Raw genomic sequence first — 20339 nt, forward strand, 5'->3', positions numbered from 1 at the left:
TGAGATTCTAGAGGTTTTCCAAGTAGAGCAACCTACACTTGTGGCGAAATTCTAGAAGTAGGTTGAGTTGGATTTTGGTGGTCACTCAATTCTAGAAATTTGTCTAGGGGTGTTTGTGGTTGAAGGCTGTGGATTTCCCATGGGGTTTTTTGCACAAGTGAGGCAAGGGGTTAATTGAGACCCAGGTCTTTGGAGCTCCTCAATGGAGAGTAGGATCGCAAGATCCGAACTTCGGGAAAAAATCGCTCCTGTCTCTTTCTGTGATGTTTCTATGGATGTTTTTGTGATCTATCCTCTGCTTAGAATACCTGTGCATCATCTTGTGAAGATTGGCTTAGTCTCCTGTTTCGAAATTTGAATTCCATCCTTGTTCTGTTACCCGGAAGTTCCTGTCCTAGAACACCGGAAGTTCCGGACCTGGCAGACCGGAAATTCTGGTGTTCCTTACCAGGAAGTTTCGGGTCTGTTTGAATTTTACCGCTGCGATTTGTTTTTAAGTTTTCAGGGACACCCTATTCACCCCCCCTCTAGGCTTCATCAGCATGTTCACAACCCCCTCAATCTTTTTAGCCCCCTCAATCTTTTTTATCTCACTCTTCTTTTCCCTCCCTCTCTCCTTCTATCAGTGGTGATCCAGCGGGGTAAGGGGGATTCGAGTCCCCACGGTACCCACACTAGATCTGCTCCTGAATTCAAAGCTCCGGACTGGTACATTGTAGCAAAAAGAAGTTCAAAGTATCGGAACTAAATCTATTATATTATTAAAGGAATAGAAAAATGAGCCTCCACGTTCACTCTCATGGCCTATAAATTCTCACATTAATTGGAGAAAAAGAAAAAGAAAAAGCAGAGTCCATATAGAAATACAATTTAGAAATAGCTAAAATTCAGAATTAAAAAATAAGGAATATTAGAAGAGGAGACTAGAGTCCACATAGAAATACAATTTAGAAATAGTTGAAATTCGGAATTAAAAAAATAAGGAATATTAGAAGATGAGAGTAGAGTCCATATAGAAATACAATTTAGAAATAGTTGAAATTCGGAATTAAAAAATAAGGAATATTAGAAGAGGAGACTAGAGTCCATATAGAAATACAATTAGAAAATAACTGAAATTCAAAATTAAAAATAAGGAATATTAGAAGTAGAGTATAGAGTCCATATAGAAATACAGTTAGGAAATAATAGAAATTTGGAATTAAAAATAAGGAATATTAGAAGTAGAGTATAGAGTCCATATAGAAATACAATTAAGAAAAAAATAGAAATTCGGAATTAAAAAATAAGAAATATTAGAAGTAGAGCATAGGGTCCATATAGGAATTTAAAACTAATTAAAATTCGGAATAAACATAATAAAATTAAAAGTAGAGTTTAGAGTCCGTATAAAAATACAATTTACAAATAACTAAAATTCAAAATTAAGAAAAACATGGGAAGAAGAGTTTAAAGTCAATATAGGAATACAATTTAGAAGTAATTGAAATTCGAAATTAAAAATTAAATAATATTGAAAGATGAGTTTAGAGTCCACGTAGAAATATAATTAGAAATAATAAAAATTCAAAAATAAAAATAAATAACATTGGAAGAAGAGTCTAGAGTCTATATAGAAATACAATTTACAGAAAATTCGGAATTATAAAAAAGAAATATTAAAAGATGAGTCTAGAGTCCATATAAGAATATATATAATTTACAAATAACTAAAATTTGATATTAAAACAACTAATAACTAACACGTATATAAAATACAATATAAATATTACACATTAGTGGTTTTGTAAAGTTATTGTAAAATTTAAAATTATGTTGTCATTTTAATATATTTGAATAATATAATGAGAAAACATATATGCTATTATATGAGAAAATATAATGATGCGATTGCGCGGGCCACCATGCTAGTTCAACATAAAGAAAAATATAAACCATAAACCGTGCAACACTATGAGAGATAGGGAAAAAGAAGAAAAAGAAAGGAAAATAATTGTCAGAAGTGGGATTTGAACCCACGCCCTCGTTAGAGGACCAGAACTTGAGTCTGGCGCCTTAGACCACTCGGCCATCCTGACTCTGACGCTCTGTTTGTTTCGTGTTGCACATTAACAACTGCGCAACGAGGTGTGCTAAAAAACCTCCCAATTTAAAGAAATTAATAATTATGCCCATTGCAATGGAAAAATATTTTATAAACATACTCTCTCCTTTTTTTTAATAGATGACGCTGTTGACTTTTTCTCACATGTTTGAACATTCATCTTATTCAAAAATTTTATGCAAATATATAAGATATAAATTACACTTAAAGTACTATGTGTGATAAAACAACTTATAAGAAAATAAATTATAATTACGTAAATTTTTTGAATAAGACGAATGGTTAAACATGTGAGAAAAAGTCAACGGCGTCATCTATTAAAAAACGGAGGTAGTATGATTTTTTGTGCAAATATGTTTTGTCAGATATCTATATCATCCTATGAAAAAAGTTCAGAATTAATTGGAGAGTAGATATAAACTTATATTTATCGCATGCAAAAAAAATATTGGTGTTCAAAATCACGGTAGCATTCTCAACATAAAAATGAGTATGGAGACATTTTACCAGCAATTGGGAAAAAAGAATTAGCACACATCAGCAAATTAATTAATGACAGATGCTATATTAATTAAAAAAAATACTGCAACAAATTAGCAGTGTCAAACAGTAACTATCCTATATTAACTTTGTGCAGATCTCTCGGTGAGAAAAAGGGAAAAAAAAAGAAAGAAAGAAAGAAAGAAAGAACATGCCTAGCCCTTATCGCCACTCGTGCTACCGCTCGTCGGACATCCCCATCTCTCCCTGCAACTGCAAGTCGTTGCCATTCCCAGTTGGCAGTTGCTCGTGACCACCGTGATGATCGGATCCGGCAGCTATAAGCCCGTGGCCGCCGGATCTAGCTAGCGGCCTGGCGGTTAGAGGAGGGAAGAGAAAAGGCAGTGGCGGCGACAGAGAAGGAAGGTGGCGCCGGCGATGGTGAGGAAGGCTGGAGGGAGGAGAGGGCGGCGTGATCCGGATACTGGAGGGAGGAAAGGGCGGTGGGGTCCGACGACTGGAGGGAGGAGAGGACGGCGAGATGCAGCTGTGTTTTGTCCGTCTCGTAAAAAAATTTACATACTTATTAGAAACAAAGTAAACAAATTTTATAGCACTCGTATCACCAAAAGAGAGTAAATAGTTCATCACTGATGATTTGCCAGAAATTTGACGTCCGGCTGATCAGAATCAGCTAAGCAATTCGCCAAAAAGAATTCAAAATTCCAGTGGTCAATCAGTACGCAGGGTGTGAGACTGAGAGACACGCTCACGTGCACCGGCGGCGCGCATTGCCGTCGTCATCCTCGAACAAAATTCGGGGCGGTTGGCGCCGAAGTGTTCGTTGACACCGCGCGCGTAACCGGTACTGGTCATCAGCAGCGCCTCGCCCTTGCGGCAGTTGATCCAGTGCGCGGCGCGCTCGATCGGCGGCGCCAACCAGATAGTCTCGCTCGCCGATGCGCACGCCCAGCCCAGCAGTTGCAAGTCTCCACCGCGCTCGGCGGCGCCCAGCAGCCCGCTAGGGCGCTAGAACTCGGCGCCGCCGCGGGGCATCGTTGGCGTACTGGTGGTCTGGTGCCATTCTTGATGGAGTTCCGACATGCTTGATTGCGTCCTGTGAGGTGCCACGTTCGCCTGATTCGCCATGAACATCATCGTTACAGGGCCCCGCCCCCGCGCCGGCGCGCGGTGGGCGATGGCAGCGCCATGGCCGCCGCATGTGTTCGTAGAACGGCATGGTGAGATTCCGGCCAACGGCAGCTGCAGTTGCCGAAGACTTTCCACTGGCCGCTCTGAGCCGCGCGCTCCGACCGCATCTTGTCGTACCCGTCTTCCGGTGCCGCCATGCCCTCGTTCGAGCACAACGGGGTTCTTGTTGCCGTCGAACACGTGTTCTTCTGGCCGACGGCGACGCTGCACGCCAACCTTCTTGCAGGAGCCTAGGCTCTTCCACCGGCCGCTCCGCGCCGCGCGCACCAGCTTCATTCTGTCCAACACCCTGTCGGCTGTACTGACGCGCGCGGCGGTTGCGGGCCGATTGCGGCCGGGACGCGGCGAGACGAGAACTCCTGTCGAGGTCGCGGGCGCGTGCGTTTGCCCCTCGCCGGAGAAGTAGGTGCTAGGAGAGGCCGTCGCGCGCCGGAATTGGGGAGGCTGAGACACAAGTTGAATGCCTCCGCGGCGTGCTTCCTCTCGCGCCCCCGATCGCCGAATGCCCGATTCTTGCTCACCTGCAACGCGTGCTTGCGCATGAACAGCGCTGCCCCGAAAGCACACTTCCGCCAAGGGCCTCCAGCTTTCATTCGATCAAACACCTGATGGGCTAACCTGACGCCGCGAACGCGCCAAATCACCGCCGAAGGAGCGATCCCCTTCCACCTTCCTCTTCCTCGTGCTGAAGAAGTAGATGTCCGCATATGCGCATGCAATCCCCAGGAGCACGCAGACCGTCTCCGGAGAAGAAGAAGGGACAACGATAGCTTGTCGGGCGGTGGAAGTCGAGGATCCGCGTTTCGTGGAAGTCGACGGCGTCGTCAGCACGGTCGATCGGGACGCCGCGGAGCTTGTCGTCGAGGATGTTTAGGAGCTCCAGGTCGTCGGGCACGAAGCGGAAGACGCGTGGGAACCCGTGCTTGTTCATCCCGCTCTTCTTCTCTCCCGCGATCTCCCGGGGCAGGCGCCGCCATGCCTTCGCCTCCTCGATCAACCGGCCTCGGAGGACGGGAGGAAGTCGGTACACGTCGGGTGGCGAGCGCAGCGGCGCCGCCAACCGAGATAGACAGATGGTCGTCGGGGTTAGCGCCGATTGGGGCCGGGACGCGGCGAGACGAGAACTCGTGTCGAGTTCGCGGGCGCGCTTGCGTGTGCTTGTCGTCGAGGATGTCGAGGAGACCCAGGTCTTCGGGCACGAGCCCGTGCTTGTTCGTCCCGGTCTTCTCCTCTTCCCCCCGATCTCCCGCTGCCGGCGCCGCCATGCCCTCGCCCCCTCTATCGGCCGGGCTCGGAGGAGCGGGTGGTGCGCTCGGCGGCGACGGAGACCGAGCTACTCGTCGCGGTTGGAGCCTATCGGGGCCTGGACGCGGCGTGGCAAGACGAGAGGTCGTGTCGAGGACTCGAGGTCGGCAAGGGGGAGGTGGAAGTGGCGACGAAGGGAAGGGATGGCGCCGGTTGCGATGGTGGTGGCGGCGCGGGGAAAGGCAAGGCGGAGGTGGTGGGGATTGGGGAATGGGAGGACGAGTCGCCGGCGTTTGGGAAAAGTAGGAGTCCACGCGGGCGCATGGCCGCTTTTGCAAGAAAACGGCGGCGGCGCCACCGCCACGTAGGCAAGATGACCGCATCATCCAAGTCTATCTTTGTATGACATGTGGGCCCAACCAAGGTCAATGTCTTTCACTATAAATGGAGTAACACCCAAGACTTCCCGCTCCGCCTCCGCCACCGCCTCGCCCTCTGCCTCGCGCTCTCTCGCCGTAGCCACCTCCAGCTCTCTCGCCGTAGCCACCTCCATCGTCGTCGCGTTCTCCTGCTGGGCGAGAGGATGCGTCCGGCCATCCCGCCGCCTGTGCGGGGCCAGGGCAGGGGAGCCCGCGTCCGCCAAGCATCGTGCCGGCGGCGCCCCGTGGTGGAGCGGCGTGGCGTGGAGTACCCCTCTCCATCGGCGTCGATGCGGCCTCTCCGCTGGTGCCCGCGACCGCGAGTACGCATCGGAGGGAGATCGTCCTAGACGACGTTGACAAGCGCCCTCACGTGGATGATGATGCGGCCCTTCTTCTACATATCGGAGTTCGACTTCCTGCGACTGCGACCCCGCCACCGGAGGACGTCGCTGGCGACGACATGATCGACGCACCCCCGCCGCCGCCGCCCCCGCCCATGGAGATTCAGCTCGGTGCTGACGTGCTGCCTCCTCAGCCGGCTGTGGAGATCGACGACGACGACGTGCGCGACGCACCCCTGCCGCCGGCCACGGAGGTCTTCCACGACGACGGCGCAGCCGCTGCCGAGGCACCATAGTTGCGGCGCGGGAGCAAGCAACACCAAAATCAAAGTCGGTAAAGCACATCGGCTTCCATTCGTTCTTCTAGTCGTCCTGTGTTTTCTGTTGATCTGTTTCGTTCTGTCGATTCAGCAGGCCTGTTTTGCATGGGTGTCTTTTTTTTTTCCTCTTTTGAACAGCTAGTGATCCGAGTTTAGTTTTGTGAAGATGCGTGAGAAAGCATTTTCTTAGTTGTTTTTTGTGTGATCTAGTACTGAATTAGCCCAGAACTACCTACATTTAGTTGAATTAGCACAGATGACCGAACTCTTACATTGTGTGCTAGTGTGGAAATTTTGCCTAAATGAGTATCTGGAATGGGATAAATTCACATCTATCTCTGATTCCTGTATCTTTTTCCGTCAAATGGATTTTGTTCTGATTGATGCAGGCATGCAGCTTGCTTAACTTTAGTCATGTACGTGTGCTCATCTGCTCTTGTGATACCTCTGTCTTGTATAGTATTAAAAGTTGCTGAATGTTCATACTGGCATTCATCATTTGCTCTTGTGATACTTCTTGTCTTGTATATTTAGTTGCTGACTGATCATACTGGTTAACTGGTATTCATGATGTTCTATAGTCCCCTCCCCTGACTGTTTTACTCCCGTGTCAGGACAATATTTTTCGGGAAGAATTTTCATTTAGTTCCCTGTAATAAGTGCGCACAACTAATGGATTTCAGTCGTTTCCCGGTTTCCGGTTTTGCATTGGTGTCTTAATCAATTCGAGGACAAAAATATAGATACACAATGTAACATCCTGTGGCCCAAAGTTCTCTGGATATATCGGGTACATTGCAGTGCGGAAGCCGGTACAGCGGATCGTCGTCTATCTGACTCTCTCTCTCTCTCTCTCTCTCTCCGTGTTCGCGTGTTCGAAGATCGCCAACTGCTGTTGATCGGTTTTAGTTCATCCTGTTCTATTCTGTCGATTGTACATGGGTGCCTTCTTTCTCGTTTTGGCAGATTTGGCGCTGAAAACGCTGTGTACGACTGATTGTTTTGACAGATTTGGCTGCTGAAAACGCTGTGTACGACTGATTGTCCATTGATCACCGTTTGGAAATGGAGTTGATCAGTACTGTACTTGATTTTGCACAATGGCGTCAGGTTATAACTTACAACGGCGCGCCACTCCAGCGCTGTCGTATCACCGGCGGCGGCTGGCTGGTTCAGAGTTGCAGCGGTGTTGCCTCGCTTCAGATTTCAGTGTGGTTTCAGAGTTTCAGACTTCAGAATGGAAAGAGAGCACCGGAGGGTCTAAGACAAATCCGTTTCTTTGCTATAGAAAGCGTATCACAGGAATACGTAATCTGTGTGCGGGACAGTGGGTGGGGAAGCCGCCGCCACAGAAGCAGCGGTGAGAGTCCAGTTTGCCTCGCCACGCCGCGATCGCGTGGAAGGAGTCGGTTCTAACGATCGAGGGCGGTGAATAATTTGAGGTAGTGGATGGTTTCTCCGCTTCGACTTGTGCTTCTTCTCCAGTCCAGAAACCTGGTTCGCCGACTAGTTCTGCTTCACTGGGTTCTAAGGTCTTTGCTTCTAGGAGTTTGATTAGGCTTTAGAGAGCTCACTTGTGTACCCGGTAGTTGTGCGCCGTTATATGTGTTGGAACCGGATCCTCGTCCGGCAGCGCTCATCCGTTCGTTCAGCGTCCGACGGAGCTAAGCGCGCGCAGCGGATAGGCTCGGGCGCTCGGCCCACGGCGAAAAAAAAAAAGGGCGGCCCACATCTTCCAGTCGACGCCACCACGGAGCCGCAGCCGGCTGTGCCGCCGCGCCGGGGGGCGAGACAAGTGTGGGAGGGAGACCTCTGCCGCCGCCGCCGCCACACGGCCACAGCCCGCGCCTCCCCGACGAAGCCCTTCAGTCGCCGCCTTCTTCCTTGTCCCCAACCAAAATGACTTTCACGACTCCTGCATCGAGATCAATTTGTCATGAAAGAATTCAACCTAGGTGCTGTCATACAAGATGCAACAGGAAAGAAGCAAATTGACCAGAGCAAACAGTCCATTGTTGTAAGATTATTTTTTGAGAGCATCCTTGTTCACAGCAAGAGAGCATTTCTGAAGAATTGGGATGATGAGTTGATGTGAATTCAGATTGAGTCAATATTGAATGAGATCTTCAAAAGTAATTTTGAGTTTGATCATTGCAATCGTGTAAATTGAGATTGCAAAATAAGAAACAAATGTTTTGCCTTGTCCTTTAACTATTCCTATAATCCTATTTAGGAGTTAGGACTTAGGACATGGGCTGCGGTTCAGACTTCAGAAAACTTCAGGGCAAGAAGCTTTGGATGGTGAATACTTCACATCAAAATTCATTCTTGTGCTATACTGAAGTCTCAATCTCTTCAGCCATACTGAATTGAAATTTTTTTTGATGCAATTACAATGTACGCATTCTCAAATCGACACAACAATCAATCTGAAATTGACAAAGAAAATCAATCATCAAATTTCTTATCGACTCACAAGTCACAATCCCAATTTACATCTCCATTATCAATTTACAATCAATCTGTTGCTGACTTGCAGTCGACTTCCAATTCAGAAGCATGAACACTGAAACTATCAATCAGTCAGCAACCACAAACAACAAGTCTGAAAGTGTACTACTACTGCTAGCGAATTAACAAGAGTCGCATTGAACTTCTATGCAGGGATGATTTGGAGTAAACTTTCGGCTTCGACAAGTACGGCTACATGCTCAAGGAGCAGCTCCTCAACGACGCCGTCACCGGCGGCGCCCTCGTCTGTCGTTCATCGTCAGCGAGAGCAACATCGGCAAGACGACGCTCGTACGCAAGGTGTACTAGAGTCCCGAGGTGGTGTAGCGAAAGCTTCGGTGAAGGCGTCGTCGTCGAGGCAGGCCCCGACCTCCATGCTGCTGGATGCAGCAGGGCTCTCGATAGGGGAGGACGAGGGGTGAGGCCTGGTGGGGATGGTGGCGTGGCGGCGAGGGGAGGGGCTTCCTTGGGGATCAGCTCCACCCCCGCCTGCGCCGGAGACGACGTCGGCAGCGAGCGGCCGACGGCCATGGGGAATCAGGACACAGACAGAAGTTGGATGGGGAGGAAACGAGCTCTTTATTCACTTATGGGCCGACCCTGATTTCGCTGGCTTGGCCTGCGCACGAGCCCGATCGGCCATCTTGATTGTTCTGTCCGTCCGATGAGAGATGGACGACGCAGCTGCGCCCAACGTCCCTCTGACGTAGCGAGCGCTACGTCAGAGGATCTGGTTCCCTATAACACTTATAGGCATGTTGATTTCTGATAGGGGAAAAAGGGAAATGATGGATTACTAAGATACACTATGTAGAAATGTACCTCGGAGTACATATATGAGGAATACATGCCAGCAATAAGCTGGTGGGTTTTTCCACAATCAAATGGGGAAAAATGTTAAAGAAAAAAGGAAAATCCAAAAAAAAAAATGGACGGTGAATTAAAGATAAATAAAGAAAAGGTTAATTTGATCCATATCATTGTAACTTTACCGATCCATCATCCGGTTGTGCCTCTAGTTGACTCTTCTCCACCTCCTAGCCATTGCCGACATCATCTTCATCTCCTCCCGTGAGCTTCGCTGGCCGACTCTTCTCCACCTCTCCTAGTGATGAGCCCATGACTCATCAAGATATTCATGGAGACATGACTAGCGATAATTCAATTATTGTAGCTGGTAATTCTCTAATATCATCTGGTCTTCAATTTGGAGCTATTTATTTTGATGAGAAATATGACAAAAATATGGAGAAGTTTACTAGCTACAATAATTGAATTATCACTAGTCATGTCTCCATGAACATCTTGATGAGTCATGGGCTCATCACCTAGCAAGGCCGTGCCTCCCCCTAAACTTTAGCGTGCTCCCTGGCTATTGCTGCTGCCATTCTTCACCTCCTCGATGTCTCCCCCCACCTCCTAGCGTGCTCCCTGGCCGTTGCCGTCGCCATTTTTTCACCACCTCCTCGGTGTCCACGTTTGGTTAGCGAGGTGTACTAAAATATCCTTCCCGGAAATGAAAATAGGAATAAGTTCACATTGGGTCTCTCTATTTGTCGCCCAATTCGATTTTCGTCCCTTGACCACAAAACCGGGTACAAATCGTCTTCCAACTTACAAAACCGGACAAATGTGGTCCTATAGCAATATGGAGGGCGGTATCGGCCTACGTGGCACATTGACCATCCTACGTGGCGCGCTGACCACGTTTCTCCTCTCTTTTTTACAGCGTCGCGCACGCCCCAGTGGTCCTCGCGGCGGAGCGGGAGCAGCGTTGGATGGCGGGAGCGGCCGCCGCGGTGCTCGCGGCGGAGGACGGCGGAGCGCGGCCCATTCGAGCACGAAGATGGCGGCGCCGAGGCCGCCGACGAGCTTGAGGATGACCTCGCCGTCCTCCTCCCGGACGTAGGACCGCAGCTCGGCGAGGAAGTCGCCGGCCTGCGTGAAGGTGAGCAGCGCGGCGGCGCCCTGGAAGATGGCGGTGACTACGGCGGGAGCGGGAGCAGCGGAATATACTCACCCAACACCAGGTTCAAGTCGCTTATGTAAGTTTCTCCGCCATGAATCACCTGGTCCATGGCATGCTGTTTGATTGATTTTTGTGACTGTTCTGATGTTTTGTTCGTCTTCGTCTGTTTCCAGTTCCACCTCCTGAAGCAGAGGCAGCTGTTGAAGCAAAAACGGGAGCAGCAGCTCGCCGCGGCAACAGCGGCGACGTGGGGCACGCACCGCGCCGGCGTCGGCCCGCCGCTTGGTCTGAACTCGTCCGGCTGGCCGCCGCTGCAGAAGTCCCACCAGCAGGCGTCGTCCGCGCCGGCATGCGCGCCGTGTTCCTCAGCCCTCCAGGAGGCAAACCGGAACGCACGGGCACCGGCGTGTTCATCCGCCGCCAGGGCGGCGCCCCCACTGAGCCCAAGAAAAAGCGAAGTGCACACCTCCTCTGAAGCAACGCAATGCTCACCACCCAGAAGCGGGTGCAGCCGCTGCCGACGCATGGCGCTGCACGCCGTCCTCCTCCCGGACGTAGGACTGCAGCTCGGTGAGGAAGTCGCCGGTCCGTGTGAAGGCGAGCAGCGCGGCGGCGCCCTGGAAGATGGCGATGAGGACGGCGGGAGCGGGAGCAGCGGAGGACGACGAGGACAGAGGGAGCGGCCGCCGCGGCGCTTGCGGTGGAGGACGGCGAGGACATAGAAGCCGGAACCCTCGTGCGGACGGCGGCGGTGAGGTCGGTCCCCTCCTCGAGGGGGACGCGGCGCGCACGGCATGGGCGCGCGAGCGAGGCCAAGATCTGCTGCCGCACGAGGCCCACCCGGTCGGCGACGACGACCCGCAGCTTGCGGACGCCGAGGAAGGGCTGGACGGTGACGGTGCCGAGGTCGACGGTTTGGTCGCCGTCGACGAAGACGACGGGCAGCACGGCCTTGGGCGGCGGCGGCCGCGTGCTGGTGGTTGAGCGGCGCGGCGCGCCCGCGGAGTCAGAAGACGCAACGAGGAAGAAGAGGGAGAAAGGGAATGATATGTGGGGCCCATGTGGGCCCTGCTATTTTAAAATTATTCTTTTGTGTGTAGCTGACAGGTGGGCCCATAGTTTTTATTGTTTTTTAAGATATAATTGCCACGTAAGCGCCACGTCAATGTCACGTGCGACAGAGACCTAGTCAAACAAGCCACGTAGGCGCCACGTCAACCAAAACCACCTTCAAAACCGCTGAGGGACCACGTTTGCCCGGTTTTCGTAAGTTGGGGACGGGTCGTACGCGGTTTTGCGGTTAAGGGACGAAAATCGGACTGGGTGACAAATAGAGGGACCCAAAGTGAACTTATTCCATGAAAATATGAAGTATGAGGCGGTCATGGCCATTCAGCCCATATATGGCCCATGGGGCCTAACAACGGGGAAAAATATGTAGTGCAAACCATATATACAGGAAACTTGGAAACTACCGTTGGATCGAGAAATGGACATCCAACATTCATCCACATCATCACGAGTTAAAATTTAACTCGCAGATTACCTCATAAGTTAAAATTTTACTAGGAGTTAATTTTTAACTCATGGTGACGTGGACGAATCTCAAACGTCCATTTCTCGATCCAACGGTAGTTTCCAAGTTTCCACTACATAGGTGGTTTGCACTACATATCAATTATATTATTAAAGGAATAGAAAAAGGAGCCTCTACGTTCGCTCTCATGGCCTAGAAATTTTCACATTAATCGGAGAAAAAGAAAAAACAGAGTCCATATAGAAATACAATTTAGAAATAGCTAAAATTCAGAATTAAAAAATAAGGAATATTAGAAGAGGAGACTAGAGTCCACATAGAAATATAATTTAGAAATAGTTGAAATTCGGAATTAAAAAAAAAAAGGAATATTAGAAGATGAGACTAGAGTCCATATAGAAATACAATTAGAAAATAACTGAAATTCGGAATTAAAAATAAGAAATAATAGAAGTAGAGTATAGAGTCCATATAGAAATGCAATTAGGAAATAATAGAAATTTGGAATTAAAAATAAGGAATATTAGAAGTAGAGTATAGAGTCCATATAGAAATAGAGTTAAGAAAAAAAATAGAAATTCGGAATTAAAATATAAGGAATATTAGAAGTGGAGTATAGAGTCCATATAGGAATTTAAAACTAACTAAAATTCGGAATAAACATAATAAAATTAAAAGTAGAGTTTAGAGCCCGTATAAAAATACAATTTACAAATAACTAAAATTTGAAATTAAGAAATACATAAAAAAGAGCCTCCACGTTCGCTCTCATGGCCTAGAAATTCTCACATTAATCGGAGAAAAAGAAAAAGAAAAAGCAGAGTCCATATAGAAATACAATTTAGAAATAGCTAAACTTCAGAATTAAAAAAATAAGGAATATTAGAAGAGGAGACTAGAGTCCATATAGAAATACAATTAGAAAATAACTGAAATTCGGAATTAAAAATAAGGAATATTAGAAGTAGAGTATAGAGTCTATATAGAAATACAGTTAGAAAATAATAGAAATTTGGAATTAAAAATAAGGAAGATTAGAAGTAGAGTATAGTGTCCATATAGAAATACAATTAAGAAAAAAAATAGAAATTCGGAATTAAAAAATAAGGAATATTAAAAGTAGAGTATAGAGTCCATATAGGAATTTAAAACTAACTAAAATTCGGAATAAACATAATAAAATTAAAAGTAGAGTTTAGAGTCCGTATAAAAATACAATTTACAAATAACTAAAATTCAAAATTAAGAAAAACATGGGAAGAAGAATTTAAAGTCAATATAGTAATACAATTTAGAAGTAATTGAAATTCGAAATTAAAAATTAAAGAATATTGAAAGATGAGTTTAAAGTCCACGTAGAAATACAATTAGAAATAATAAAAATTCAAAAGTAAAAATAAATAACATTGGAAGAAGAGCCTAGAGTCTATATAGAAATACAATTTACAGAAAATTCAGAATTAAAAAAAAAGAAATATTAAAAGATGAGTCTAGAGTCCATATAGGAATATATATAATTTATAAATAACTAAAATTTGATATTAAAATAACTAATATCTAACACGTATATAAAATACAATATGAATATTACACATTAGTAGTTTGTAAAGTTATTGCAAAATTTAAAATTATGTTGTCATTTTAATATATTTAAATAATATAATGAGAAAACATATATGCTATTATATGAGAAAATATAATGATACTAGCCGCACAATCTACGCGGGTTCCCATGCTAGATTTCTCTAACAACGGCAACAAAGCCTGCGATGGTGCAGTTCATGCGTTGCCTGGCACTTGCACGGGCACACAGCGCAACGGTAATAGGAAAAAAAAAGGACAATGTTACGTAATTATGAGTGTGTTATGAATTAAACACGGGATTAAAACCACACGCCCATTGCCACTCTACTTAATTCTCCGCAATGGCAATGTTACGTAGTAGCTCGCGGCATCATGCGTGCTCTGCTTTTGCCAATGCTACCAGGCAGCGACCTCCATGGTGAGCGTTCCGAGACTCCGACCACAAACCCCTGTGAAGCCGAAGGAGACGTCAGCGCCTCGCGTCTCGTTCTCTCAATCAGGTACATATGATGCGCCCGGCTCCGCATGCGAGGCGAGAGATGAGGAACCCAGCCAGAAACAATACTTTTGCGTGAGTAGGTTCTAGGTGAGGCCGTCGGGCCGGAAGCCCGGAATCAGACAGAACTTGAATGCCTCCACGGCGCGCTTCCTCTCGCACCCCCATCACCGAATGCCTGATTCTTGCTCGCCTGCAATGCGTGCTTGAAGTGTACACAATTTCAGTGAGCCCTTCTATGGTGAACTAACCCGCCTCACAAGTGTAACACTAACTGAAATTAGTTTTCTTCAAGGTAGTAATTTTTACTAGTTTGCCCCCGAGAAGAATCTAACCGTCTCACTATTTCCATCCGACGGTTGAGCTTTGACGTGCTACCTGGTCCCACGTGTCAGTGAGTTATGGTTAAAGCATAACGAATTAGACCTCGTTATTTCTCCCTTTATATAACGGGTCCTCGAGCGTTCGAAGCCTCTTCCTCCCGCTTCCTCGCCTCGCCAAGAACACCCTCCCCCTCCCCTCCGCTCCACGCCTCCACCATTTCGAGAAATGAATCGGATAGGAGTCGGTGCGGGTGCTCCACTGCCCGTCGATGGACGCGGCAAGGGCAGGGCACCTCGTCCTTCCTCGGTGCGGTTCCCCCTCAAACGGGAGTTCGCCGGGGAAGCCACTCTCCGTATGGCCCGTGCACGCGTTCCCCGCTCGGGCTAGAAGCACGGCGAGTGCGGGTGACGGCGAGCGATCCGCCCATCAACGATTCTCTGGAAGGCGTCCGTGAGCTCTTCGCGGAGGTCGACGATCCCAACACCGCGCCCACCGGAGGCAACGGCTCCGACAAGCCCGAGGACGCGGCCCCCGTTGAAGACGTCGTCGACGAGACCCCCCCCCCCCCCCCCCCCCCCCCCACATCCTCTCGGATGAGGATGCCGTCAACTCCCCTTCAAGGTCCCCTACCCCGCGCCCACCAGATCAGCCGAGGTATCGGGAGTTCGGGACATGGAAGCGGCGGAGGCGGCAGCGGCGGTGGCGGTGGCGGTGGCGGCGGCGTCTTGGCCGTTGGGGGCGGCTCCACCGACGACGGCCATCGGCACCGCCTCCGCAGCTTTTTCTCTGAGCTGGACAGGCGCCGCGGCCGGATACATCCATCTTCGGTGAAGTTCTCCGGTGGAGTCATGGGGTGCTCTCTAGTCTCTACAGCACGCCCATGTTCCTGCGGCCCTGGAGGCGACGCCGTCGACCACAACAGCGATGGCCACGGAGGTACTCCTCCTCGGCGACGCTCGTGCTGGAGAAGAAGCAGTCGACGACGACGAGGGCCTCGTGGAGGAGCCCCAGGCGGCGGAGAATGTCGGCGCGGCCGCGCCTGCGGCACCTTAGTTATCGTCAACCTCAAGCCTGATGGAGATGGTTAGAGCAGCATAGTTTTTGTTCTGAGTTCTGACCTGGTTGATTTTTTTTTTCTTTTCTCTTTTGTGCGATTCATTTGGACGAAAGCATGAGTGTTCGTCCCGTTTGCCTTTTACTCCGTTTCGCGCGAAGTGAAGGGAAGTAGCCCTCGTTCTGTCTCCTATTTCGCCGCCACCGCCGCGCCCGGATCCCCCTCTTCCTCTCCGCTTCCACCGACCCCAGAATCCCCAGAATCCCAGAATCCCGCGGGCGGCGAGACGGGTTTAGGGTTTAGGAGGGCGGCCCCCTGGGGCTCCGCCGCGACCTCCTTCGACGAAGGGCTCCGTGCGCGTTGGGGCGAGGGCCAAGTGCCGCGCTCTCCACGGTCGGCCCGCGGAGCCGGAGGGGGGCGACGCGGCCGCGACCACGGCGAGGTCCGCTCCTGGCGGCTGATTTCAGGGTCTGCACCGCGCTGAATCCGAGCAGGGTTCTCCGCTATTCTTGCGAGAAGATGATAGGGTTTTCCCCTTTTGCGCCTCTCTGGATTGTGATGCAGTAAGTTTTTTCACTTCCTGCTGTTTTGGGTTTTATTGATTCAAGCTGAGGGATCATGGGATGAGCAAACTACAGTCCTGCTCAAGAATGAGGTATGCCTATGCCGATTCAGTCCGATTCAGCATTCTGGTTCACTGCTGATCATGTTCATTATCTGTCAATTCACTAGTATGATGTCAGTTGAGTCAGATCAGTGGACTGGCAACTTGTGAAGTTGTGACCTGGCCATTGTCGATTTGTTAGAATTGCATCCCCCGTTCTGTTTGTAATGACAATCTCTTAGCATTGTTCAACCTATCTATGTAGAGCATCTTTGTGGTCTAGCAAAGAGTACCGGCCGATACTGGTACCGCTCGGTACCAGTACACATCTGGCCGTTCATTCCTGTATGGGTAGGATGGGGAGAAGAAATTCACTCGGCGCTCGCTCGGTCCTTCTCCTTCCACAGCCGCGCTTGCGCCCTCAATCCATCGTCCCCACACGCTTCCTTCCGCCCCCACACGCTTCCCTCCGCAGCCCAACGCCGGAAATTGATTAATGTTCGAATTGCTATGGAGAGATTTCTTCAGTAAAATTGATTTCTCCTTCTCCGCCGCCGCCCAACCCTAACCCCCCATATCATCATCCGCGTCGTCCTTCGTCGCTCCTCGGCTCAAGGGTTCAACTCGAACTCACGGCACAGGAGCATGAACACGGCGACGGCGGCGGCAAAGGATAACAGCGGCGGCGGCGGCGGCAGAGCAACATGGCAGCGAAAGGCAAGGAGAGCAAATACTAGGGTTCGAGCGAGCCGCCAGCCCCGATCCATCCCTCCTGATCCATCCAGTAGCAACGCGAAGTTACAATAATACCCTTCCAACCAAGTTGTCTGGGCGGTACCGTATCGGGGACATTCTTGGTACCGGGAGGTACCAAACAATCCCAGCCGTTGGATCGGGCCAGATCCAACGGCCAGCATTCGGTACCGCCCGGTACCGTTGGACGATAAAAACTCTCATCTATGTAAGGCAACTAAACAATACAGAGTGGAGAGATTTCAACCCAGAGAGTTATTTTATGGTTATGTTCTCAAACCGGATCAAGAATTCCAATTTTTTATCACATAGGCAAGCATCGTAGATATTTGTAAGAATCCATACATTTCCAGAAATATTTGATGTTAGAGCAACTGGGAGAGAGGAGAAGTCATTTAAATATGTTTGTTCCCTTCTAACTGTACTTCTGACCGGACAATCAGTAAACCTCCCAAATTTCCTTGAGATGGTAAGAACACGAACTTGTTCAATTGAGCTGGGTAGAAATTTTTAGTATATGTTGCCTCAATTGTTTTTCTTTGTTTCTTGAAGGCAGATGATGTTATAATTAGAATCACTGATCTTATTTTCTGATTGCATTCCACTTATCAGCAGAATGAATGCCTCTAACATTCCAACATGGAATATTGAAATTTTTGATTCATTGTCAATGCTTGTTGTTCAGAATTAAAATTTCTGATATCTTTCAAAAGACCAGAAGTGAGCAGATTTTAGACAGCTAGTGTGTCTTCCACAATTATGCATATAGGAGTGGACCAGAAGAAATAACATTGATGTTATAAAGGATTCTCTGGATCTTGTACCTGTGGTAACATATGCTGGAGATACTGCATTTCAGATTCACTGCTTGGAGCGATCAACATATACCCTTGAAAGTTCTGTACAAAGAAAGATGCATTGCATAGTGATATCTCGTGATCTAGCTTGTATAATTAAGTGAACGACAGATAAACGGTATACTCTTGAGAGGAGTTTTGTTCATTCCATATTATCTTTCTTTTGTGCTGTTATAGTTATTATATACTCTTATGGAATTATTTTGATTTATTATACTTCATTGCTTCGTCTGTATATTCTGTTGTTTTTACCTTACAATTACAGGCCAAACTTCTTACTAAACTTCCTTTTTTTTACGCAAAAGGTAGAGAGGCTCTACCTTATTACCATTGTATTAATGGTGGTCAATGGTTTACATGGCCAAGTGGCCAATTACAAAAGGAAAGGAAGAGAGAAAATACAGAGGTAAAGGGGAACGAAGGAAGAAGATAGAAGAGAAAAAAGAAAGAAGAAAGAAAGAAGAAATAAGAAAGAAAATGAAAGAGGGAAAGAGTAGCATATGAATACAATTGTCTGAATATTCTGGGTGAGCAGCACTGTGATCATCTAGTTCAGTTTTGTTATCCAGCCTTGAATTTGCGCTCGATTTGCTGTTTTGACACGGTTCTCCCATAAGTTCAGACAGTTTCTTGTTGTCTGCAGGAGGTTGGAAACGCTTGTGTTAGCTCAGTTGAATACCGCATCATTCCTTGCCTTCCATAGGTTGTGAGCACAGGCAGCGAAGCATATCAACCATCCCAGCTTGAGGTGGCCCTGAGAAGAACCTAGGACTTCATCAACGAATTGGAGGATGTCAGTGCATTGGATTGCTATGGAATTTAGGCCGAGTTTTGTCCAGAGGGCCTCAGCCAGTTTGCAACGCAACACAATGTGGTCTGCTGATTCAATTGCTGGGCAGATGTTGCAGTGTGGGTCAGACGACCACTTTTGTGCATTCTGTTGTTGTTGGAGTTTAACCTGTCTTTGAAGGCTAGCTAGAGGAAGATTCTGCAAGTATTTGGGATGGCTTTGAGCCATATGAATTCAGCCGGCTTCCATGATATGCCACGGAATGTGAGGAGTCTGTAAAATGCTGCGGTTGTTATTCCGTTGAGGGATTGAAGGCATGATCTTGTATCTGGTGCATCTGCATGTGGTTGAAGAGTTGCCAAAGTGTTCATGAGGAGGTTGAGTTCTGTCTGTGCCTGGTTTGATAACACTGGGTGGAGATTAATCGCTCAGGTGTTTTGTGTGAATTGTGAGGCGACTGTACAGTTGATGTTGGTTGCAAATGATGCCAGTGATGGGTAGGTGATGAAGAAGCAGCCGTCGTCCGTCCAATGGTCTTTCCAGAATTGCACCGAAAGGTCGCTTCCCAGCGAAACTTTGGTTGATGCTATTGTTGGTTCCAATGCTCCACAGATCATCTTCCAAACCGGTGTATCAGTTGGTCTTGCTAGGATAGGAATCTCGTTCTGCAGGTGCTGTGCTCTGAGCCAGTGGAAGCATGGCTCCGGGGAGCCAGATAGCAGCTTGCTTACAAGTTTCATTAGTAGCGACAGGTTGTGAGCTTTGAGATCTCGTACGCCCAGTCCTCCCTCTTCTTTTGACATGGTGACAGTATCCCAGGCGAAAAGGCAATGACCTCCTACTAAACTGAGAAATAAACTAAAATTTCGGATGCTGAGCTTAGAGAAGTTTTGATGAATATCACTTCAAATGAGTATAGTTACTTCGAATGAGTATGTCACGCCTTTGCGGTGAACATATCTACTTGTTGCCTCTCAGGAAACAAAAATCATGCTGATTAATCAGATGTCAATTACTTCGTTGCAGTAAGCAGGAAATGTTGTTTGGCAAATAACTCTGTTCTTTAGGATCCTGCTTTTGGTGCACATGCCATGGTTCCAGATAAGATTGTCAAAGATGGACAAGCTTCACCTCATTCACAAACTGCATCAGTTTGGCTTAAGAATCACAAATACCTTGACGTTCAATGCCATCCATGAGGTGACTGTATCTTCTTTATTATTTCACATAAGATTGTTCAGAAATCAAGTAACTGTTGGGTTTTCAGCTCGCTGACCAATTTTGGACTTATGAAACAGGAGTGTCGACATATTATGGATCATGCAGTAATCTAAGAAGTTGAAATCTGGAAATGGGTGTGCATTATCATACTTAAAAATCTTCTCCTGCTGAACAATTGCCAGTTGTGGGATTCCTCTGTGCAGGTGGTATGTATTGTTTTGTTTTTTTAAGTTAAGATCGAACTATAATATGTGTGCTTTTCTCAATGAAATGGTTTATTTGGTGCTTCTTTTTCCTACTGTAATTATTATTTCTGGATGATGAGCTCAATATCATAAAAATAAATCCAAAGTATTCAGAAGGAAAGCATCATTGCTAATTGGTAATATGACCATTCAAACTATTGTGGTTATGTGGAACTGTAAATTATGAAAGTCATTTTTTAATGCCTCTGCGGTTTACTCAACAGTTTTGCCACTTCTTTACCTATTTTTTTTACAGTAAAAATATCAGTT

At 47.6% G+C, this 20339-nt stretch overlaps 1 long non-coding RNA gene, 1 other non-coding gene and 1 pseudogene across 2 annotated transcripts; 1 reads left to right on the forward strand and 2 right to left on the reverse strand.

The window, feature by feature from the left end:
• Positions 1-1994: 1994 nt before the first annotated feature.
• TRNAL-CAA (transfer RNA leucine (anticodon CAA)) lies at positions 1995-2078 on the reverse strand. Its single transcript has one exon. It is a non-coding gene; the product is annotated as a tRNA-Leu (tRNA).
• Positions 2079-11298: 9220 nt separating this feature from the next.
• On the reverse strand, positions 11299-12155 carry LOC127785888 (uncharacterized; annotated as a pseudogene).
• Positions 12156-15857: 3702 nt separating this feature from the next.
• LOC127786107 (uncharacterized) lies at positions 15858-20061 on the forward strand. The gene is made up of 3 exons (XR_008019911.1): positions 15858-17931; positions 18119-19803; positions 19902-20061. It is a non-coding gene; the product is annotated as an uncharacterized LOC127786107 (long non-coding RNA).
• The last annotated feature ends 278 nt before the right edge of the window (positions 20062-20339 follow it).

Source organism: Oryza glaberrima, chromosome 10, assembly GCF_000147395.1.
Source record: "Oryza glaberrima chromosome 10, OglaRS2, whole genome shotgun sequence".
Taxonomy (NCBI): Eukaryota; Viridiplantae; Streptophyta; class Magnoliopsida; order Poales; family Poaceae; genus Oryza; species Oryza glaberrima.